The sequence below is a fragment of the Paramisgurnus dabryanus genome, chromosome 21 (genome assembly GCF_030506205.2).
Source record: "Paramisgurnus dabryanus chromosome 21, PD_genome_1.1, whole genome shotgun sequence".
In the NCBI taxonomy this organism is placed as follows: Eukaryota; Metazoa; Chordata; class Actinopteri; order Cypriniformes; family Cobitidae; genus Paramisgurnus; species Paramisgurnus dabryanus.
In genome coordinates, this window is record NC_133357.1 from 17011083 (window position 1) to 17035550 (window position 24468).

General features: G+C 37.7%; 1 protein-coding gene across 1 annotated transcript in view; it reads right to left on the bottom strand.

Annotated features, from left to right (window-relative positions):
• Window positions 1-24468, bottom strand: part of camkvl (CaM kinase-like vesicle-associated, like) — a 44646-nt gene that overhangs the window by 12385 nt on the left and 7793 nt on the right. The gene's annotated exons all lie outside the window — the stretch shown is intronic.

Below are 24468 nucleotides of genomic sequence, written 5' to 3' on the forward strand. Positions count from 1 at the left end.
TTTCTTATTTAATATTTTCACCTCCAAACACTTTTCGTAAAAAACTTTAAAGTGTCTTCCTTCAAACAAGACCAAAATTAGGCCTCTAGCCCCCAAAAATGCCAGAGTTTATTCATTTGAAGGGTTACATCACCTTTTCAACCCCCACTCAAAAAGGGCTATGCCAAGTAAAAGGTTAAACTAATCTATAAATATGCGCATTAGTCAATCGCACAGCTGAAACCATAGATATGAATATGCAAATTAGTCTCCACCCATCCCCACCAGCTTGGACCATAGATTTATGTACATAGATGCAACATTCCCAGTTTCAGACACATAACTGCTAAGTCCGGTTTCACACAATGCATACATCTGGGCTAGTCAACTGACGGCCGGCGGGACAAATGCGACCCACCAATCATCTTTATCCGGCCTGTCGGTCATCTTTACGTCTTATATAAAATCAGCATAGTTTATTTAAAGACAACTTTCCAATACCTACACAACAAATGACGGCCAATAAACCGGAAGGAGAGTCACAAACACTGAAAAAAATGATTCATTGAATTTACTCAATTTTTTTAAGGTAAGTGGTTGCAATCAATTTATTTAAGCTACATTTAAACAAAAGTTTTATATTTAATTTAACTTTACTAATCTTTTTTGTTTAAATATAGCTTAAATAAATGATTGCAACCACTTAACTTAAAAAAATTGATGAAATTCAATGAATCATTCGGCTGTGTGGGGTGCCAATCTGCAAGCCCGTAATTTTCGGATCCGATTTTTAGCTTTGGATGCATAAAAAAAAATAAACTTGTGCGACTACGCCGCATGCTACACGCAGACAGGAAGTGATCTATTTTAGTTTGTTCCAATCAAAACACTGTGTGCAATGTAAAAATTATTAATTATTAATCATTTTTTGTTTAACTTTCATTCATTTGCATTCATTTATTTATTCCACTATGGTGAAAATTCCATTTTGGCGTGCCGTGCATATGATACACCAGTCCTCCCCATTCACTTAAACGGTGCATCTTTTTTGTCGTTTTATTTATTGGTTTCTCAATTTTTTTCTGTTTTTTAAACCATTTTCGCTTGGGTTTAGGGTTAGATTTAAGATTTGCTTAAGGAGGTTATTTAATATACAGGTTTCTAGTTTTTGTCTATTTTTAAGCGATGGTCACTTGGAGTTGTGGTTAGAATTGGGGTTTAGGTTAGGATGTCATTTTTATGTAATAAAAAGCTGTTCTAACCCTAAACCCAAGCGACAATGGTACAAAAATAGCAAAAAAAAAGACAACAAAAGATGCACCGTTTAAGTGAATGTGGAGGACTGGTGTATCATATGCACGCCAAATTGGAATTTGGCTTATGTATTGTACGATTTTCACACTTTGTGCTATTTATACGCAACTCCGTGAGACTGGGTTTGAATATTCGTAGATTGAATATTTGTAGACTATCGGCAATTGGCTGATAGTTTAAAAACAGCCAACAGTCATGGCCGATAATGTATATCCTCTCAATCAAAATACAACAGGAAAATGCAATAAATTTAAGCCTTGTGTATAGAAAATGTTAAGAAACATCACGAGTTTAACGTATAATATTATTGGTCATTATATGAATGAGTAAAATTCAGAAAATGTAACCTTAAAGAATTTAGTTAATGCAAGTTAATATAACCACCTAAAATCAGTATAGGCAGATATCAGTCTGAATAATCTTTATCGGTGGAGAAAATGTTATATCGGTGCATATCTAACAACAATAAAAACTTGATTTTCACCACAGGGGGACTTTAAATAAATGAATAGGAAACCTATTTGTATCATACTTGTAAAAATCCATTCAGGAAAATATAAAAATAATAAATAAAAACCTAAGCAACAAACAAAATAAAATAAAATCTTTGTATCAGATTCTTCAAAATTGATCTGATGTATTACAGTCAAGTGAAAATACTTCAACAGATGGTTGTGAGGATTGATTTCTCTCTGCTGGGAAGATCTTTAAGACTCAAATGCTGATGTTATCAGTGAGAAAGAGCCTGATAAAAGTGATGAAGTTCATGAGAATACAGAGCACTGGACTGCCAGCTGTGTAATCCAACTCCTGCCTAATCTCTAATCCCTCATATGGATCTATGCAACGGAAACAACAGAATAATACAGTATAGGGGAGGTTTGAGAACTGGTAAAATATTACATAACTACAACACTGTGAACATGCTGAATTTATGCTGAGGTCTATCTGAATGTTTTCTCTCTTTATGATAAGAAGAGAAAGCGAAGGCAAAATACTCCGCCAGCTGTTCATCCTGAAGCAATAGAAACAAGGCGTTCACATAACAACAACTTATTTGTTGTTTTGCAAAGCTATTTCTGTTACCTGCCTTCTGTACGCACAAAAACAACCTGATAACAGACAATTAAACTGATGCCAATATTTTCCGAATGTGACAGGCGTGTAAGATAAAAATTTTAATAAATCAAACATAACAGCCAAAAACACATTACAGCAGAGACCTGACGATGATGTGGCTCTTGTCTAAATTAAGATTGCCACATGGAACATAATGTTTTGAAATTATAAATCTACTTGGGAATAATTCCTGTAAGTGTAGTGCCAATAAAAAATGAATGCGCATGACTATACAAAAAAAATATAATAAACTGCTCTGAGGTTTCCTTTTTTAACCGACAAATGCAGAGTAAATCACATTTTTTATATCACCAGGGCTCTTACTTTCCACCTATAGGTACATTTTAATACTTTATCCATATTGCATGAAGATGCTTGCTGACAGAGGTGTTTAAAACGAGATGGCTTCTCTCCGGATATGCATGCAAATACAGGTGGTGACATGCTTACATTAGGATATATATTAGAAGATGGGAGTTTGGGATTGGATTGGACGAAAGCTATTATTTGTTAGTTAGAAACGTGTACACTTTATTATGGGACTCAGGTGTAAGATAAATACAATATCAATTGACATCATTCTCTCAAGTGAATCTTGCAGACAAATTTTCATTAATGACTCATTTCAGTATGTGCACACATGCAACAAGGGAACGAAGAATAATGAGCGATCAAAATTTCTCACATTAGATCCGGCAAAAGTGTATGTAGTTTAAATTGAGGGCCCATGCATATTCATTATGGCTATTTTTACACATCTAACACATGCCAACCCCTTACGTGCACACACCCATGTCTCACTCCGAAATTAAAATTACAACATTATATAAAGCCAGAGTCACTTTAAGTGAGAAAAATGTCCAAGGTATTTAAAACGTGGAAGCAAAAAAGCCCCTTGTAACCTTTTGATATTTAATAATCCACTGTGAATCTAGTTTCATATATAGCGGTTTGAATACTATAGTAATAATTTTAACTAATTAAAGAGACACTCCACTTTTTTAAAAAATATGCTCATTTTCCAGCTCCCCTAGAGTTAAACATTTGATTTTTACTGTTTTGGAATCCATTTAGCCGATCTCCGGGTCTGGTGTTACCACTTTTAGCATAGCTTAGCATAATCCATTGAATCTGATTAGACCATTAGCATTAGAGCCCGACCGATAAAGGATTTTAAAGGCCGATACCGATACAAATGTTTGTTGGTTTTCAAATCCGATATTCCGATATATCGGCCGATATTTTTCAGAAACACGCAACAAAACATTAACAGATTTCCCTAACATTAATTATTTGTAGTTATTTATGAGTTTTAACTAAAATAATATGATAATGCATTTTAAAAAGAAACTTTGTTTCTTTTATTGTCACAACAGAACAGAGGAACATCAAAATATATTAAAGTTCTGATAAATAAAATGTATACAAACTTAAGATATGAAACGTAAATGCCTTTGAACAAAAACACAAAAACAACAACAACCAAATCAAAGTTACCAGTTTTAAAAGACTTGGTTCATAAATATAACTTTGAATAGGACTGGAGACAAATTCTGTTAAGTTCTGATAAATAACAACAACAGCCAAATATAAATTGCTGATCACTTGACTCAGGCAGTGGCTAGACGCCTAAATCTGGACCCCACCAGCAGTTACTGGTTCAGAGCGCTCTGTCAAAAACACCAACAGTGAGGAAATCTAATGAAGGCGGTTTCGTACGTTTTTTTTATATTTATTTATCGGCCATTGTGAATGCCGATAGTTTGGAAAATGCCTATCACCCGATAATATCAGCCAGACGAGATATCGGTTGGGCTCTAATTAGCATTCCACTAAAAAATAACCAAAACATTTCAATATTTTTTCCTATTTAAAACTTGACACTTCTGTAGTTACATCGTGTACTAAGACAGATGGAAAATAAAAAGTTGCGATTTTCTAGGCAGATATGGTTAGGAACTATACTCTCATTCGGGTGTAATAATCAAGGAATCTGCTGGTGTAACATGGCTGCAGCAGGCGTAGTGATTTTGCCTGAAAATAGTCCCCTTGGTTACTTTCAATAACAGGGACCTATTTTATGAGGAGTGGGATTTTAAACCAATAACATTTCACAGTGGGCGGGACTACTCAGCAAGACACAAACATATTTTTAACAATTCTTATACCATTCTGCTATGTTGTCTTATTTTTTTGTTAATGATGTCCCTTCCTGTTGTAGTCCCCATCCATATTCTTTTGTAGTTCTGTCCTTGTACACGATGATTGATTGTGTTATGTATATATCATCCGGTGTTTTATGCATCTCTTGTTTGTTATTGTTTGTAGTGTGTGTTGTGTTGGGGCAGCATTCATTTCATGTTTATGTATTGGATTTATTGATTGTGTTACACTTTTTGATTTGTTAAACATCCCGTTACAGATACGTTTTATGTTTCTACGTTATTAGCTGTGAAAAATATGCCCTCATAAAAGTAAAAATGCCTCTAAAAACAATTCCAGGAGGAAAAAAATGAATAAAAGATGTAGTCTTCATAGTCGGAAGGCAACACATCCACCAGGGACTAGGTTCAAGAAAGAAATGGAGACAAAGAAAGTACCAGTTCCTAAGACTTTTCTACAAAGACCTGCTGCTCTCAACAGATGCCTCCCTCCATCATTAAAGACCATAAGAGGGGAGACAGGTATCCTCACCATCACACGTCCCCAGGATGCTTCTCTATAATGGCCCTTTCTTCTCTCTCCTGTCGGTTCTGTTCTTATTAAAGCAATGAATCTTCATCTCCAGAGACACAGACATTAAACACCAGAACCAATCCCACAGGATAAATGAGAGGATTCACTATTCAGAAACCTAAACCACATCCGCACAAACCTGAAGAGCAACAAGCTGCTGAAGTTTAAAAGTCACAAGAAGGGAAGAAGTCTGATGCTAAATTACAGCATGTGGTCCTGCTTTTTTCACCTCACCATAGTGACAAACACCATAATCATTATCATCCTGCTGGCTTCATTATGCATTTAGTGTCCTGTAACAGAATCTTGGCACTCGATGAAGAAATATTTGCCAGGGCTTTGGATAAATCCTGAAAACATTAAGACTCTAAATTAGTAAGGCATTTAATTCAGCTTCTTAATTATTGCAGATATATGAAATGTTTACATGCACTTTGATGTGGAATCAACTAATTTATTGCAAAACTAGCAAACCCTGTGTACTGTACACCTTGTATTACCAGTTAAGTGCTGGTCAGTGTCAAAAATACAAATCCAAACTGGGTCTCACACTACTAGTCCGCTGCGGCATAAACGCAACAATGAATGACATCAGAGCAAACGATTCAACCATCAATCCATTTTGCTAAAACAAGGCTTTTAAACGTTGCTGGTTATGTGGAAAAGTCAATACAAACGCATAAACAAGATAGAAGACAATCCAAAATCAATAACATTTTCCACCCCATTCCCGATTTCTTGGAATTAACCATGTTGTAAATGTACAGTAAATGGGCCAGGATCAACCCCACCCAGCCTGAGTCAGTCCAGCTGGGTTTGTGCTAAGAGCAGCTGGATGCTTCACAGACCAGAGAAGGGTGGAGGGGAGACGGGCTCTCATTCACAGACAAGATGCTCATCCAAACTGTCTGCTCCTCAGGAGGGAGGCTCAGAAATCTGGTGCTGATGCAAAAGGACAGCATCCACACAGGGCACCGAAGGCCTGCATTAAATCAATCTTCTACCCTTCAGGTGGAATGCTAGGAATTGAATAAAACTGATGGCTAAAATTTTGATTTTTGGTTTTTTATGCAGGTCATACATGATGTATGTGACCAGACTGTGTGTGTGTGTGTTTCTTGCCCGAGCTGAAGAGTCACCGAAGCGTATGTGGTCAGCCTTAAAACAGGAGAATAGATAAAAAATGAAAAAGGGGTTGTTTTAAGACGTGGCTAGGTCAAAAAATGGACAAACCCAACCATAAGTTGAAAACAACCCAGGATTTTTTTTAGCGTGTAAAAATATTAGATAAAATAAAGGGGGAAACGGTAAAAAAAATGTATTGGTGTGCTGTATGCCATATTTAAAAGTTATGTGTGCAATTTTTGTCATTTAAGTGGCAGCAAATAAATTGCAAAAATATTTCTTTGTTTCAAACAGGGTTCTGTTTTTTTCCCAATTTTCCATTGGTTGGAAAAACACATCCACTCACCTAAAGGATTATTAGGAACACCATACTAATACTGTGTTGGACCCCCTTTCGCCTTCAGAACTGCCTTAATTCTATGTGGCATTGATTCAACAAGGTGCTGAAGGCATACTTTGGAAATGTTGGCCCATATTGATAGGATAGCATCTTGCAGTTGATGGAGATTTGTGGGATGCACATCCAGGGCACGAAGCTCCCGTTCCACCACATCTTAAAGATGCTCTATTGGGTTGAGATCTGGTGACTGTGGGGGCCATTTTAATGCAGTGAACTCATTGTCATGTTCAAGAAACCAATTTGAAATGATTCAAGCTTTGTGACATGGTGCATTACCCCGGATTTCCACCGACTGCGGAGCGGCTGCAGATCTGCTCCGCTGCGTTACGGCTCCGCACTCCGCCGTCCGTCAATACCCACCAGATCAGTATTTGTTGCAGAGCGGCTGCGTGCTGAAGTGACGAGACCCATGAGGTCTCGCAAATTCACGTGAAGATCGCGCGATACCTAGTTCTGTCTCTGCCCATTATTCCGTTGAATTATGACGTTTTTACAAACCAGCCCAGATCACAACACGAGAACTCACGTAGACAGACCAGTACATCATATCCATCCAAAATTCTAAAAATAAAAAGGCTGCTAAAACATTTATTTATGCTCTATCTTTAATGTATTTATTTGAAACTCCCACTGGCTCTGTTCTTGTCTATTATTTGTTGTTTCTGTATTAATTACTTTATTTGTGTGTGTTTGTAATGTTTGTATTGCAAATATTTAATTAAAAAAAAACACGAGTTCTCGCGTATTCAGGTATGATCACGCGATAAAGTCATGGCTCCGCCCTGCGAAGCTGTCCGGCATCCGTCAAAAATAGAAGCTCTGCGTATTTGTGCCGGAGGGCTGCGGATGGCCGGAGCTGTGACGGATTCGGAGCGCAGTCAGTGGAAATACACACATTGACTTGAATGGAAACCGATTGACTCCGCCGCCGTTCCACAACGGATCCGCAGCCGTTCCGCAGTCGGTGGAAATCCGGGGTTATCCTGCTGTAAGTAGCCATCAGAGGATGGGTACATGGTGGTCATAAGGGGATGGACATGATCAGAAACAATGCTCAGGTAGGCCGTGGAATTTAAACAATGCCCAATTGGCACTAAGGGGCCTAAAGTGTGCCAAGAAAACATCCCCCACACCATTACACCAGCCTGCACAGTGGTAACAAGACATGATGGATCCATGTTCTCATTCTGTTTACGCCAAATTCTGACTCTACCATCTGAATGTCTCAACAGAAATCGAGACTCATCAGACCAGGCAACATTTTTCTGGTCTTCAACTGTCCAATTTTGATGAGCTTGTGCAAATGATAGCCTCTTTTTCCAATTTGTAGCGGAGATGAGTGGTACCCGGTGGGGTTTTCTGCTATTGTAGCCCATCCGCCTCAAGGTTGTGCGTGTTGTGGCTTCACAAATGCTTTGCTGCATACCTCGGTTGTAACAAGTCATTATTTCAGTCAAAGTTGCTCTTCTATCAGCTTGAATCAGTCGGCCCATTCTCCTCTGACCTCTAGCATCAACAAGGCATTTTTGCCCACAGGACTGCCGAATACTGGATGTTTTTCCCTTTTCACACCATTCTTTGTAAACCCTAGAAATGGTTGTGCGTGAAAATTCCAGTAACTGAGCAGATTGTGGTCCGTCTGGCAACAACAACCATGCCAACCAAATTTGTTTTCCCATTCTGACATTCAGTTTGGACTTCAGGAGATGTCTTGACCAGGATCACACCCCTAAATGCATTGAAGCAACTGCCACGTGATTGGTTGATTAGATAATTGCATTAATGAGAAATTGAACAGGTGTTCCTAATAATCCTTTAGGTGAGTGTATATTATTCAAATAGTACACATTCCTAAAAAGTGTCTGTAACTCTGTTTTACAAGTTTTTATATCATGTAGGTGACCAAGAGGTGTAGTTATTATTAAATTACAGCAGGTACAACACTGTGATGTGGCGTTTTATTCATTGAAGACAGAAGCCATCAAAGATTTCATTCATCTTTCAGCTTGGGATTTCTATTCTGGTCTCATTAACTTTTACCCATGATGATACAAACCGATTTCATTGTGGCGTTGGCAAAATTTATAATAAGGCACTCCTGTGGCCCTGTCCTCTCTTCTCCTCTATGCAAATGTCCCTTTTTTGAGCTATTTGTCTACTCGCTGCATGAGAACATGCCCCGCCCAATTATAATCACTGATCTCTGCACAGTTCACAGATCTCTCATCACTAAGCCACCGCGAGCATAAAATACATACCCATTGTATAATAAGCAGATTTTGCTCACCGCAATCGTAGACCATAGCATCGTCTGCAGGTCCATATTTTTGTCAGAATTATGGACGTGTTTTGAAATCTAGCTATGAAAAAATGCAAATGAAGCCCTGTGGATGGCAAACTACGATTTACCGAAACCCGCACCGCTTGCGTCATAGCGAAGACCCCGAGCTGTGAATAAGCCAAAGTTTTTTACTCACATTAAACCCATCAAATGTAACCAAACCCATTAAAACGCTAGACAATAGACTTTTCTCCACCCTAGTACAGTGGGAGACGTGACTGTTGCACCGATTTGGAGTATAATGAGTTTTTAAAGCATGCTGACAGCCTGGTAAAACGGCCCTTCATGAGACCCTTCTTCCAGCAATTCTGGTGCTTTTTTACCACGGATGCCCATGTCCTAGCAGAATCTAAATGAGGTCCCTAGGGTCCTGCTCAGCCAGGGCCTGATACAAGACATCCGCATCATTACTTTTCCCTGTCTCTCTTCAGGCGGCTCTTTGGCTATAGATGCCATACAGTATATCTCCCAGTGGGGACACCGTGGAGCTAAAACAGGAGTTTGAGTGTGTAACCTTTGGTCAATAGACACCTGCGGATAAAAGCAGCCACTGACTGAGTAAAGAGAGAAGCAAAAATCAATTGTGACTACTAGTGAGCAATCGCCAAAGACAAAGATATTACTGCATGAAAGCCACAAATACAAACTGCTGAAAACATTTAGCAAACCGGTAGCTTGATGATTCATTTGCATATTTACTTTTGATGAATTATGAAAGAAGACACAAACAGGTTTGATGCAGTGCTGGTTGGGTAAATGTGTGTTTGCGTGCAATAGTTTTGATTTATGCAGCAGTATTGAGTCGATTACGGCTGTAAGGCGATAACTCAAGCTTGCGTGTCATAATGAGAAAATCATTGAGGTTACATACACTTGCATACCAACTAATTTGACTTTAGTGCTGTTTACTCCTGTATTAAGAAGCATTTTGGTTGATCGGATCACAAGTTGGCAGGTGGTAAATACAGGTGTAAAACGATTAGAAGCACATTTAGAGATAGTCGAAAACGCATTCAATCAGATTGCTTTTGTGGTTAAGTCGCTCATTTGGTCGAATGTGTTCGAACAGCCACAAAAGACCATCTACTCTTTGCCTCTTGATCTAATGTAATGAAAAGAGCACAATGTTTTCACATCAGTCGAGTGAAAAGTGAAGGTACAGAATGGCTGTACACTCTAAAAAACAAACGGTGCTATATAGCACCAAAACAGTTGCACTCTAAAAAACAAACGGTGCTATATAGCACCAAAACAGTTGCTTTGGATCGTAACGATAGAAGAACCATTTTTAGTGCCATATAGCACCGGTGAAGAACCAGTGAAGCACCAGTGAAGCACCTGTGTAGAACCATCTAGTGCTATGTAGAACCATATGTGGTGCTATATGGCCCCTATATGGTTCTACACTGGTGCTTCACTGGTGCTTCACTGGTTCTTCACCGGTGCTATATGGCACTAAAATGGTTCTTCTATCGTTACGATCCAAAGCAACTGTTTTGGTGCTATATAGCACCGTTTGTTTTTTTAGAGTGTGCTTTGGATCGTAACGATAGAAGAACCATTTTTAGTGCCATATAGCACCGGTGAAGAACCAGTGAAGCACCAGTGAAGCACCAGTGAAGCACCTGTGTAGAACCATATAGTGCTATGTAGAACCATATGTGGTGCTATATGGCCCCTATATGGTTCTACACTGGTGCTTCACTGGTGCTTCACTGGTGCTTCACTGGTTCTTCACCGGTGCTATATGGCACAAAAATGGTTCTTCTATCGTTACGATCCAAAGCAATTGTTTTGGTGCTATATAGCACCGTTTGTTTTTTTAGAGTGTACTGTATATACAGTACAGTACACATTCAGATGCATGGTCACTGATGATTTAAAAGTCTATTGTTTTGTGTTTGTGAGTATGGGGTTTATTGCATGACTCAGAAATTAAAACCACCCACATATTTAGAGTATTAATATTGTTCATTATCATATTTTTTTTAGCCTTTAGCAACCCAACAATAACATGGTTGGATCTCTAAACTGCCCCATTAGTGGAATGCTGTCCTGATATTTTATTAACAATTACAAAATTATGCAATACAGATTATTTTGTTGTATTTTTGACATTTTTATTTGTTATCAAATAAAATCTGCACTAAATCAGGCACTAAAATAGTCAAAAGCACTATCAAATTTCTATAAAAAAAAACAGATAATTTACTCACCACCATGTCATCCAAAATGTTGATGTCTTTCTTTGTTCAGTCGAGAAGAAATTATGTTTTTTGAGGAAAACATTCCAGTATTTTTCTCATTTTAAAGGACTTTAATGGACCCCAACATTTATTAGTTGTAATGCAGTTTAAAACTGCAGTTTCAAAGGACTCTAAACGATCTCAAACGATTGTCATTTTTTGTCATTTTCACAAAAAAAATATGCACGTTTAAACCACAACTTCTCGTCTTCCTCCGGTCCTGTGACGCGCCAGCGCGACCTCACGTAATTGCGTAATGACGTGGAAAGATCACGTGTTACATATATGAAACGCACATTTGAGGACCATTTTAAACAAAAAACTGATACAAAGACATTAATTAGTATCATTCCACGGTCCTCTTTCGCCACACTTGTAAACACTGGGGCGTAGTTTCGCATACGTCATACGTGACCTCTTGACATGATGACGTATTACGTGAGGTCGTGCTGGCGAATCACAGGACCAGAGGAAGACAAGAAGTTGTGGTTTAAAAGTGCATATTTTTCATTTTTCTTGCCAAAAATGACAATCATTTCGCTAGATAAGACCCTTATGCCTCGTTTGGGATAGTTTGGAGTCCTTTGAAACTCTGTTGAAACTGCAATTTTAAACTTCATTATTACACGGCTCTCTGGAATGCTTGATTCTGATTGGTCAGTTGAGACATTTGCAGGTTCGTTCTTTTCAAATAATAACCGCTCCAAAGTAATAACACATAGCCGGTACTACTTGTACGATTAAAATCGCTCCGCGCCAATAAAGATTACTGTTTGGCGCCATCTTGTGACAAACACTGAACAACCACAACATTTTGACATTAATTTTAACATGTACGGAAAAAACAAAACACTTAAACAGTGGATAGAAGAACGAACAATGACAAGACACAGAGCGCTTACTGAGACTGAACTTGACAAAATAGAGCATGACAGCTACGAAGCCAACCAGTTTGCTAAATGTTTACCACCTCCGCTTCGCGTCGGGTCCTGATCACACTGTCGGGGCTTATTTCCCGATAACTACCGGCTGCCTCTACATTATCCCTTACTTAAAACTCTTAAGTGTTGGGGTTCATTAAAATGAGAAAAATCCTGGAATGTTTCCGTCAAAACACATAATTTCTTCTTGACTGAACAAAGAAAGACATCAACATTTTGGATGACATGGTGGTGAGTAAATTATCTGGATTTTTTAAGAAAATTGACTAATCCTTTAAAATATTTCATATTTGTGTAATTAACATCATTTTATTATCTAGAATTTTCACTTCCTCTCAGGTCACTAGCGGAATCTTTTACAATAAAATTTTTTATGTTTATGTTCTTGCTTATATAGTTCATACAGTAATAAATAATCGAAATACTACATTGTAGGAACACTATAAAGTTGGAGGTACCCTTTAAAACAAATGAATGATGAGGAGGCCATGGATGACAACCCGAGTAGCTAAAGTCCCAAGGTGTGCGTTTAACAGTAAAACCTGTAATGTTCCTTTCATCTAAACCTAAATTACTAGTTTCAATCCTACCAACAGGCATCCAATCAGAATCAAGTATTCCAGACAGCAGTGTAATAGTCAGACATTATGACTCTTGCTAGCACCATGTGCCAATATTCCTTCTAAAAAAAACAACTTATGGAGTAACACATCTGCTTACAAACGCATGCATGTGAACACAGGCCCTTCAGCTGTGCTCCTCTCACTTTATTGGTCATTTCAGAGCCTATAAAATTGGCCTGCCATCTGATATATTTAATGGCAGATCGGGGAAACTTATGGTGTAATAATTATTGATTGTCTCTGGGATTTATAAGTACCCTCTCTGGAACGTAATGCTGAGGCTGATCGAGCTGCTATAGCATAAGTGCATGTAAAACATTGAAACTACCTACAGGCATTCACATGCATTGCAATACACAGACAAACACACACATACATCGACACACACGCTTCTGGCACTCTCTTTCACCAGCTGTGATACTAAACTAACACTGCAGACTGTTCAAGATTCTGTTTGAAAAACGTCTTAGCTATTCATCTCTCTAGTACGTTATTACTGTACACTTATGCAAAATTAACCATTGCAGAAGTAGCATAACCTTTCCTCCCAAATCTGAGCGAAATTAATGAATGCAATCTGAACAGTTTGTGTGCATACTGTATTCCTCTCTATCTCAAAGCTTTGATCATTTACACTTTATTTCCCCAGCTCTCCCTATCTTTTGTTTTCAAATCAAGAACAGGCACAGGCACAATTTTCAGATTCAAATCAGCACTGGACAAAAGCTTTGTTTTAAAACGAAGGTTATTATACAAGGCGAATCTGGCAACAGAAATGGACAGCATCTGTTATACACAGACAATTATAAACTGTTATGTCATTCACTGTTCGACACAATCACAAAAATGCAAATTGAAACATTCAACTAAAAGACATGCAAATATTTAACAGCACAAAGGTGTAAAATTACCACTGATGAGATTTCTTTAAAATCACCATTATTTCTCCTAGACGTCAATGAGATTAAACAGAGCAGATAAAAACTTTTGAACTTTTGAAGTCTCCTAGGTAGATATTTCACCTGAGAAAAAGACCCAGAAATCTCACAAATGTCACTATTATAGTTTCAGATCTCAACAATGTCATAAGCTGAACTCAGATAAAAGTCAATATTTTGGAAGATTTCAATATAAACTCGAACATTTCTCATCAAATGTAGCCAAATCCAGATTATTTTTCTCTTAAAGGCGGGGTGCACGATCTCTGAAAGCCAGTGTTGATATTTGAAATCACCTAAACAAACACGCTACCCTAATAAAATATGGACCTTCTTTTGATAAACCCGCCCCACACATACGCAACCCATGCATCAATGTTTTGGTGTGCAGCCCAGCTCCCTTTTCCAAAGCGTTTCTCAAAAATCGTGCACCCCACCTTTAAAGTCTGTGTAAAGTCATTTCAGAGAATTGGAAACATTATAAATGTTAGAAATTTATTCTATGTGGTACTGAATTGTGTAGTTACATCATAAATGTTTTTTTTCACATTTCTGTGTTCAGGATTATTTGGGCGGGGCTAAATCAGTGGCTCGATGATGCACTTGAGTCACTAAGCATGGCCCTGCCCCTAACACAATCGCCAACATACTTTTAGGTTGTGGTGGAATTTGAAAGTGGAGAGAGATGGCAGCTTTCCGTCTAGTGGGCGTGGTTTCAGCACTGACAGCGGACACACCCCAGCGTTTAAGAGCAGAGAATCCTGCCTATTTTTCCAAGATTTGAATTACTATTAATTTGCCAGTTTTTAAATCATTCAAATTCGGCAGGGTGGTTAGCAACACATTTTTCTGTGGTGTGACAAACACATATTTAATCGCTTTACATGGACTTTAAATAAAACACAACTGAGAACCTCTGGGTATGGGTGATAAACATCTGCGGTACATTTATTATCATTTATTACAGTAAAGACTTCTACAGATGCTACACTTTTCCACATTAGTCCATATACTCTCATCCAATGCCAGTATTTAATTGTTTGCATTTATCCCTGCTATCAAAAGAGACATTGGATGAAACCGAGTTGACCGAGAAGCGGTGCTCTATATATTACACTTCATCTATTAATCCAACAGGATCTTATGAAGAGAGCCAATGAAAAACCTTGCCAACACACAAGTGCAACTGATCTAATCACAACCGAAACAAACGTTTACAGGTGGTTTCCCAGACAGGGATTAGTTTAAGCCAGGACTATGCCTTAGTTTAATTATAAAATATAACTAGTTTTAACAAACATGCCTTACTAAAAACATTACTTGTGTGCATTTTGAGGCAAAACAAAGGGCACTGATGTATTTTAAGATGTGTCAGTGCAAGCTGTTTTTAGTTTGGACACATATGACATTTATTTTAGTCTAGGACTAGTCTAATCCCTGTCTGAGAAACCGCCCCTTAAGGTTCAGACACCTTGCTGCAGTTGCAGCGAATTCAAAAATAGGTTTACGCCACTTAATGAAGACAACTATATGGACATATTACATGATAAACAAACAACACATTTTCATACAAGTCGAAGTGAAAATCTGGGATAGGAAAGATCTTATAATGCGAGTTTAAAAAACATAAAGTTTGTGTGTGCGTGCCCATTTGAGTACAGCCATGTCTTCTGAGGAGAATTAGGTCAGGCAGACTCCTGGGAGAATCAGAGAGAAACGAGACAGAATGAACAAGAACAAGCAAGTCAAAAGAAGACAGCGGGCATGAGGGACGGAGTGAACAGCGTAGAAGGTTATAAGTGAAGGATAAATGAGAGAGAGGAAGAGAGAGAGGAAGAGCAAGCGAGAGAGAGGTGGATGATACCAAGGGAACAACACCAGCTCAGCATCAGTTGCAATGCTTCATGTGTTAAATGCTTTGAGGCTGAATCTCACTGACACTACAAAAACAATCGGGGTGAATGTGGAAGTGTCGTATCTCTGCAAACCAGAATCAGAAAAGTGGCAAAAAGTTGTTTTTGCGCAACACTGCACACGGAATGGGAACATTTCATCATTAGTCATCATAAGATTTTTACTGGCCATGAAACTACATTTTTGTTTTATAAGTCTCAGGTGTGCCTATGAAACTGCACAAATATGTATGTGTCTGTGAAAATGCCCCTATTTGGGTGGGAGTTTTTATGTGTGTACTTTTAAATGCAAATGAGTTACAGCTCCTCACTCCCTTACCAACAGACATTGAGCGCTTTTGGTTAAAAATAGATCTTATTCCTGTGAATACTGTCTGAGACAATAGTATCTTTAGCCGCATTAGCGCTACAATGTGCTAACAAACACATTTGTGGGCGGGGCTTTGTTTGTGTGACATCACATTAACCAGAGAATCAAAACAGCATGTCTAATTAGAATGCTTTGGTTTAATAGGGAATCGGGATAAAAAAAAATTAGGAAGGAGGTGGATTTTTTTCATTGTAGGGTTGCTGTGTTCACACAGTGCCAACACACATTTATGTCCAAAATTTTGCATAATAAAGCTCTGTTTGCAACATTAAATTGCAGGTTACTTTGCATATTCATACGTGTATTAAAAACACCTGACATTTTCCACGAAATCCAACGCAATATCTTAAAATATAAGGAAATATAGTTTTCAACAGATTGAGGATGTAATTGCTCAGTAAAAATGTTTTGTTTATTTTTAATTGCAAATTTAAAAATAGTTTGTGTTTTCATTTATTTTATTTAAATAATTATTTAATTATTTAGCTAGGTTATCTTTGTCTACATTGCAGGTCATTATTTTTGTGTCATTGGTGGCATCATAAGTCAACCGGTGCCTGTTACAGAATCTTGTTTCTGGTGTTTTAATTTCAGAAGTTGAATTACAAGAATATGTAACCACATTGATATTTGGAGTTATGACAATACACTAAAACAATGGTGCACCATCTGTACTATTTTTTATTTCATTGGTTCACATCCCTATATGTGTAAGCCATGTGTTATTTAACAATTATACAAATGTTACTGCCAACTGGATAGCAAGTCTGTTTAAATTACTTGCCAAGCCTGTTTGTACTTACATTTGGAGAGTGCTCATTTCGAACCCTGGATCTAGAGACAAAAATGATTTGAAAGTGTTGTACTATAAAAACAATAAAGACTCCACCAACATGACATACATAGTGGAACAGTAGGTTCCATTCCAAATCGCATACTTATGCACTACTGTATCCCATTTTGTAGTATAAATAGTGCAAGTAGTGTGTTAACATTGGAAATGTAAAAAAAGTACACTTCAAGTACCCGATGATGCAAACATTCAATCGAATAAATTAAGTTTGTAACGCTGGATATTTCATATACTCAACGGTTGCAGTTGTGCATACATGATGGAAGAGAGGCGGGGCTATTAGATGCAGTGAAAGTAAACTTCATCTTTGAAGATGATTATACTTTAGTTTGATGGTGACTAAAGTAAGTGCAAAACAGATAACACTGACATTAAAAGAACAACGTACAAATTGATTTTTATTGACTTGTATTGTAAACTATATGTTTGACATCATTTGTGACATAATCTGTGAAACCGATTATACTTCTGGATAGTAAAAAAGTGTTCCATTTGGGACGACAATACTCTTCAAAAATTCATACACCAGATGGTTTACATCGTGCATAGTTTAAGTGAATAGTGTATAACATGTCATTTAGGACACAGCTAGTGTTGTGTTGCCCAGCCAAACCCTCCACACCTCAATGATTATATATTAAGGTTACATTTCTGTCCCTATAATGTAGACTTTGACACTACTGGAGTAATTAGTTTGGGTCTGGAATAGATTAAATATTTAGGTATGAAATATTTAGGGCCCTCCAACGGGACTGAACTTCAAATGGAAATCTCGCTGACCTTCCGGAAATGTGCTAAGTAGAGAAACTGGCAATGCATATTAATACGTCCAGGCCTCATTTCATTGCATATCCACATAAACAAATAGACGACAGATATCTGGGTAACATTTGAAGGGCTCAGGTGCAAAAGCCACTAAACACCACCTCTGTCAAAAATAAGATAATGATTAGGGATCGACCGATATGAATTGTTTTAGTGCCGATGCCGATACCGATTTTTTTTTCACCTGCCTTAGCCGATGACCGATACAGGCTGACGATTTTCTTGAGCCAATATTTGAAGCCGATTCCGCTTTTGTTACAAGTCTCAATTAAAAAAAGTAAAATGTATTGAACTTATCAAAAACTATATTTAACAAATATTAAAAACAGGTGAGGGTGCAATGGAACCATGAACTGCGCTCTCCACAATGTCGAGGAACTATCAGCAAAGGATATTGATTTCTAGCGATTTACTACTACAAATATATAGAGATGAGAAATAAAAATCCAGCTATGATCAGCTGAGCCTTCGATGTTGTCATGGAAAGGTTGGTTGTTTTTAGTCACATGACCTCCAATCGCTTGCAGCTTCCAGCACTCTGTCTGAAAATAATGTCGGCTAACAGCCACATATCGGCCGATGCCGATACATATAAAACTCGCAAAAATCGGACCCCATATATCAGCCTGCCGATATATCGGTCTATCATTAATAATTATATTGACAGAAGGCTCTCGGCACGTATAATACCTTCATCAAATACTTTCGCTTCAATTTTGCTTAATCCCAGCCTCAGGCCATTCAGAAATACCGCTTTGTTGGCAGAATCCGTTAAATGCCACAATGATTTTTCTGTAAAGTTCTGTAAACACAGAAGACTTTTTTACCCAAATGTGTTCAAAAATTACAGTAAAGAGTGACTGGAGACTTTTTATAAGGGAAGATTTTTGCATGCACTTAGAGGGTTTTGCAGCTAAATACATTCAAAATTTGTAAAATACCAATGATACCATTATATACCATTTCAATTATTGACTATTAGTCAAGGTCAGATGCACTTAGAGGGCTTCGCACCTGAGCTTTTAATTTTTTACATATGCCATACAAAAATGACAACCAACAGTTAAGGGTGTCACGATTTCGATTTTAAATCGAAATCGATCGAAATTAAGTCACAGCTTCGAACTTCGAATTAAAAAATGGGATCGTCGATGCTGCCACGCCCCCACGTCACGCGCAGCTCTCTGCACGTGCGCGAAAGTGAGAGAGGCACAAAGATGCAGCGGATTATATTTGAAACAAAAGGGATAGTTTGCCTCAGCTCGCATCAAACGTATAAAACTGAACAAATACATAAGGATTACTACTTTAGTTTATGTTTAGACTTCGGACAGATGCGAGAGCGCGAACGCGTGCACGTGAGACAGAGAGAAGCGCAGCTGCTTATGATGCTGGATTTATTTCAGATGTTATGAGTCCAAGACACGCGCATTAAGTCCATGTGCATTAAGTCCATGTGCGTGCAAGAAGGAATCCTCTCTCTACAAGCTCTCGCGTTAAGTGAAGCCCACATACTCTCATGCGAGTTGTGCAATGTGCATGTTAATGTTAAACTATAATAATAATAATAAATAATGGCATATCATTTTTGTCTTCAAAAAAATATGTAAAAATCGAGAATCGGATCGAATCGTGACCTTAGAATCGAAAATGTAATCGAATCGAGGATTTGGAGAATCGTGACACCCCTACCAACAGTTGGCCGTTCATGCAACAAAATTTCTAAGCTGAGGTTACACATAGAACATATTTATTATTCAGTATATATTTGTCTGTCATCAAAAAGGTCAAGTTTAAAAAATATTTATTATTAAAATTTTAAAATTATTTTACAAAAAAAATATTGAATATGAAAGGCCGTCAACTATAACACAGAATACTCAGTTTTAGATATGAATGATTTTCCATGAAGGGACATGTTGGTACTGTCTACAGCATCAACATCAGAGGCCGCGAAAAAGCAGCAGAGCGGGGAAATGAAAAGAGGAGAGAGCAGAAAGGCAAGTGTGAAATATTCAGCAGTGAACTCTGCTCCCGGTGAAGAAAGAGCGAGAGCGAGAATGATTGAAATAAAGATAATGCGGCCACGTTACACAAACTCTCCGTCTCATTTATCCTCTTTGTGCCCACAGAGAAATTAACCATTGCGCTGATAACTTTCCCACACTGTCTTAAAGGATACTTAACAAGTCATTAACTTTTTGTTATACAGATTCTGATGTTTGCCCCCTGATGTTTGCATTATGAAAACTGTCCTGCTTTATGGACATCCCATATGCAAATGATCATGTCTCATCGCTGCGTCGATGAGATGAAACACACTGACTGGAAGTCACAAGTGTGGACCAAAGAGGAAAATGAATCAGCAGGCGCAGACGAATGGCCAAAGTCACATTCACTGCAAGTGCCCATCTGGAGAGTTTGGCTGTCTGCTCTCACTGTAAACTGTGATGGAGCCAAAGATGCCTCTGCCACATCGACACACAAAAACTAACAGATTACCCTCATCTCTGCTACTCAAACCAACGAAGGCACAACGGAAAAAAATCAGACTTCTGATTTGTATGAATGACGATTCTGTGTTTTAAGTAGGTGGATATCTGAATTTAGGTCAGTCGAAGAAATTGCGCTCTCCATTCCATCTACTTCTCCTTGTATGCACTTGATACTCCAATAATCTGTTGTGCAATACGTCTCCTCTCTGTTAGAACATTGCAATCTATCGTCTCTGCTTTCTCCATACCCAGACCATTAGATCAGACATCAAAGCTTTGGTTATTTAAAGTACACCCAGAGAGGGACAGCACACAGAAATGTGTGTGCGTCGACGGATGAATGGGTTTTAAACAGAATACATTAACAACAGAGAGTGTGCGTGTGTGTGTGTGCATACCACGCTACAACGGTTGACATGACATCAGGTAAGGATAAATGCTTTCGTCCTAACTGTGTTCCTCAAGGTGGTTAGAAAGGACAAGATAAGAGTTATAAAAAAAAGACCTGAAAACATGACTCTGATTCTGAATGAAACAAAACATTATACAGTGCACAGAAACTGTATATTAAAAGCATCAATCATTTCATTTCACAGTTGAAAGAAAAATCGTTTTCAATAATTTTCTTTGATTTTTTGCTTCTACCTAAGATCATTAAGTCAATGTAATTTTAAAGGGCACAAAGTCTAATGTACCACTGCTGAATTATTTAAACTGCTACTGAGCGCTTGCAAGTAACTAAGTTATATTATAAGCAGCAATTCAGAGGACACTGTCTTGAAATGAGACAGGTTCACCATCTTTTCCAATTGTCCAGGGCTTTTAACATGTACATATCCACGTAAAGATGACTTAAATATGCAACTAAAGTGATCGATGGGCACATATCTGTACGTTCAAAAAAATGCTGGTTATTTTCAAAAAGAGACGAACCCAACCCACTGGGTTGTAATTTAAACTAAGATTGGTTGTTTTAACTCAAAATGCTGGGTTGTTAAACCAATTGGTCAAATCTAAACATTCTCCAGGTTATTTAACTCAACTGCTGTGTTTTCAATTTTTTTACCCAACGCTAGGTTGAAAATAATCCACCATTTTCAGAGTATGCAAAGATATTGGATATAACAAAAGCAATTCTATTACTATAAATAGGGGACAATACAGCACTCAATATGGCTGCTCTGGTGATGGAAGATGTTTTAACTTAATGGCGGCATAAAGTTAAAACATCCAATCATCAATCGATAAAGACTGGTGATTCTCTAGGAAAGTGCTCTATAGAGTGTGAGGCGCTGTAGCTTAAACGACCCTGCTAAAGGTGCTTTTAGAAGGATCTCTTGACAGAAATTAGTTGTGTACCGATATATCGGCCGATGATGCTTGCTATGCTTCTCAATGAATTACGGTGAAATGCCACTACATCCAAAAGCCAGAGGGCGCTCTCGTGCAAAAACCCAATATGCGTTGCAGACGAAGAACCATACACACGCAGCTCCAGGAAATGGCTTAAGGATATAACTTATTTATATTGCTGTTCTTCAACCTTTTCAGGTATTTTCATGATAATAAAGAATATGTATAATGATTATGTTTGACGAGTGTTGCTTTTCATTGGCATGTTATAAACGAGTCAAACCCACAGTATTTCAGATCGATAAGGACTTAGTGATCAAAAGCTGTAGTACATGAAAAAGCCGTGAATATTATCGGCTGTGCGATTAAGAATAGTTATCGGCCACGTATTATTAGTGTATATCGGCATTTATTGGTGCACAGAAATGCAATAATATAGCCTACATAATTATATTATCAATGGTGTATAAAGACCTTACATAATGTAGCAATGCTGACATTGCGGGCACGCCCGTCGAATTTTTGTGTCGAACTTCTAGCTTGTTACTTAATCGTTCTAAAAACCATGGATCTGAGTCTGATATGACAAACTATTCCAACATAATGGCCCATTCCAACTAAAACAGTAAATGTTCATGATTTCATATGAAAGAATTAACAAAATTCTACTGTCTGTTAAAATTTCATGCAAATATCTCATGAAATGAGAAAGTTACAAGCAAAATGTGAATAAGCAGCATTTTCGGTCACACACCTTCCATTGACAACAGATTTTTTTCAATCCATGTATCTTTGTAAATGGGTATGTCTGATCTGTCTAGTCATGTGATACATTTTGAGCTTTATTTTTTTTTCGTCATCATACCTACATAATGAACTGTATTGTTTTTATTACCGTAAAAAGCCGCTTTTATGTATATACAACGCGGGTCTCCTTACATGGAAGTCGCCGTCATGTTTCTACAGTAAATGGTAGGGCTGGGTATCGATTCAGATTTTCCAGATCGATTCAATTTCGATTCACAAGCTGTCAAATCGATTCGATTTCGATTCTCGATTCAATTTTCGATTCCGGTTCTCGGGGCAGTTTTTATACTTGATTCTCGATTCAACTCAATAAATATAGATTAAATACAAATACCATACTAATAAAAAGAACAGTGAACAGCAGGTTTCAAGTGGGTAATTAATTATTAAAATCGATGAGGCACCTGAAACCGCCATTTTAACCACTGAATTAATGAATGACAGGCTTGCCTCTCGCTCCTTGGTAACCTCGCGCAAAGCAAAAAATAGGGTGACATCTAGTGAAGAAGACTAGTAATTCGATTAACGTTAATCTTTCGTTCAATGTTTGCAGAAATAAATATGAAAGAAAAAAATCGATTCTGCTCTTTGAGAATCGATTCTGAATCGACCACATTTAAAAAAACGATTAATCGGAAAATCGATTTTTTTGCCCAGCCCTAGTAAATGGACAAACTGCTTTACAGAATGCGTTTCGTCCCGACGTTGTCTCAGACGAGGACATGTTTGTCCTGTGGTAGCTATCGTAGCTTCTCTTTGCATTCGCAGGTTTAATTGATGGTCAGAAATATTTTGTACTAAATTTATAACTACCTGATTGGCCACCTAGTGACTTAAATTAGCCACTTTGATGCATATAAAAACTCCTATTAAAATCAATGCAATAATTGAGATTATAAGGGTGTTTTGCCTACTAAAGCTTTCATTATTAAAAGGTGTAATGTGTTTTTTGTGGCATCTAGCGGTGAGATTGAAACCAACCTCAATTTCGAAACGCAATAGCTGCCACATAACAAACATGTTGTCGTCTGAGACAACATAGTGAAAAACACGCTTTGTAGTGCATTTTGTCCATTTGGGGCTACTGTGGAAACATGGCAGTGACTTCCATGTAAGAGCACCCGTGGTGTATGTATGTATATTAAAACGACTAATTCTAAGGTAATAAAAACAATACAGTTCATTGTGTAAGGGTTTCATACACCACTGATAATATAGTTATGTATATTATATTGCATTTCTGTCAAGAAATCCTTTTAAAAGTTACACAATATGTCACAAAAAAAATGCATTCATGAATTCAACACCGCCACACAAAACAGTGGTTAAAAATAATTTCCTAAGAATGTATTTCCTACTTGTATGCCAATGCTAAAACATCTATTACCACCCAGAAAATATTTACAGATGATAAAGTATTGTAGAGCCTTTAGCTGTGCATAAGCTTAAATGGATTATAATGAAACTGTGGAGACTATTTATTGTCGTTCATGTGAATCACAGATGGAATTAGACTGGCAGACATTTATATTATAAAGGCGAAAACAACAGCAGTAATTTAATTTCAAATATTGCAGTGTTTCTTTCATTTCCTCCTTAAATAAATAAACAAGAAACACCAAGATAATTGTTGAGTGGTGCTAAAATAACAAGCACCTTGATAGCAATGCTGTCATAATGAGGATGAAGAATTCAATGGCAAAAGCTCTCCATTCCCCATCTCATTCTTCATTCTTTTTCTCATCTGCCTCTCCGTATCCTCAAGCTGAGAGTTACGGGGGACAAAACAGGGTTACTGCGAAGAGTCCTCATCTCTGATTTATGTTTGTTTCTCTGTCCCACATGCATTTACAACACTATGAATGCAACAGAAAGCATAGCTCATCACAAAAGCGCACACAAGGACTTTCATTATGATGCGGAACGCCTCAACTTGCATGTCTCGATTACAAAGCCTTGTTTCCTGACCACCCCCACCTTATCGCTTTATTGTTTTGTATTGTATCATGGTGGGATAAGTGGATGCCGCTTCTATTGTCACATGCAATCGGAAACAAATTTATGCGGAGAAAGGTGGCCGAGCCGGTGGA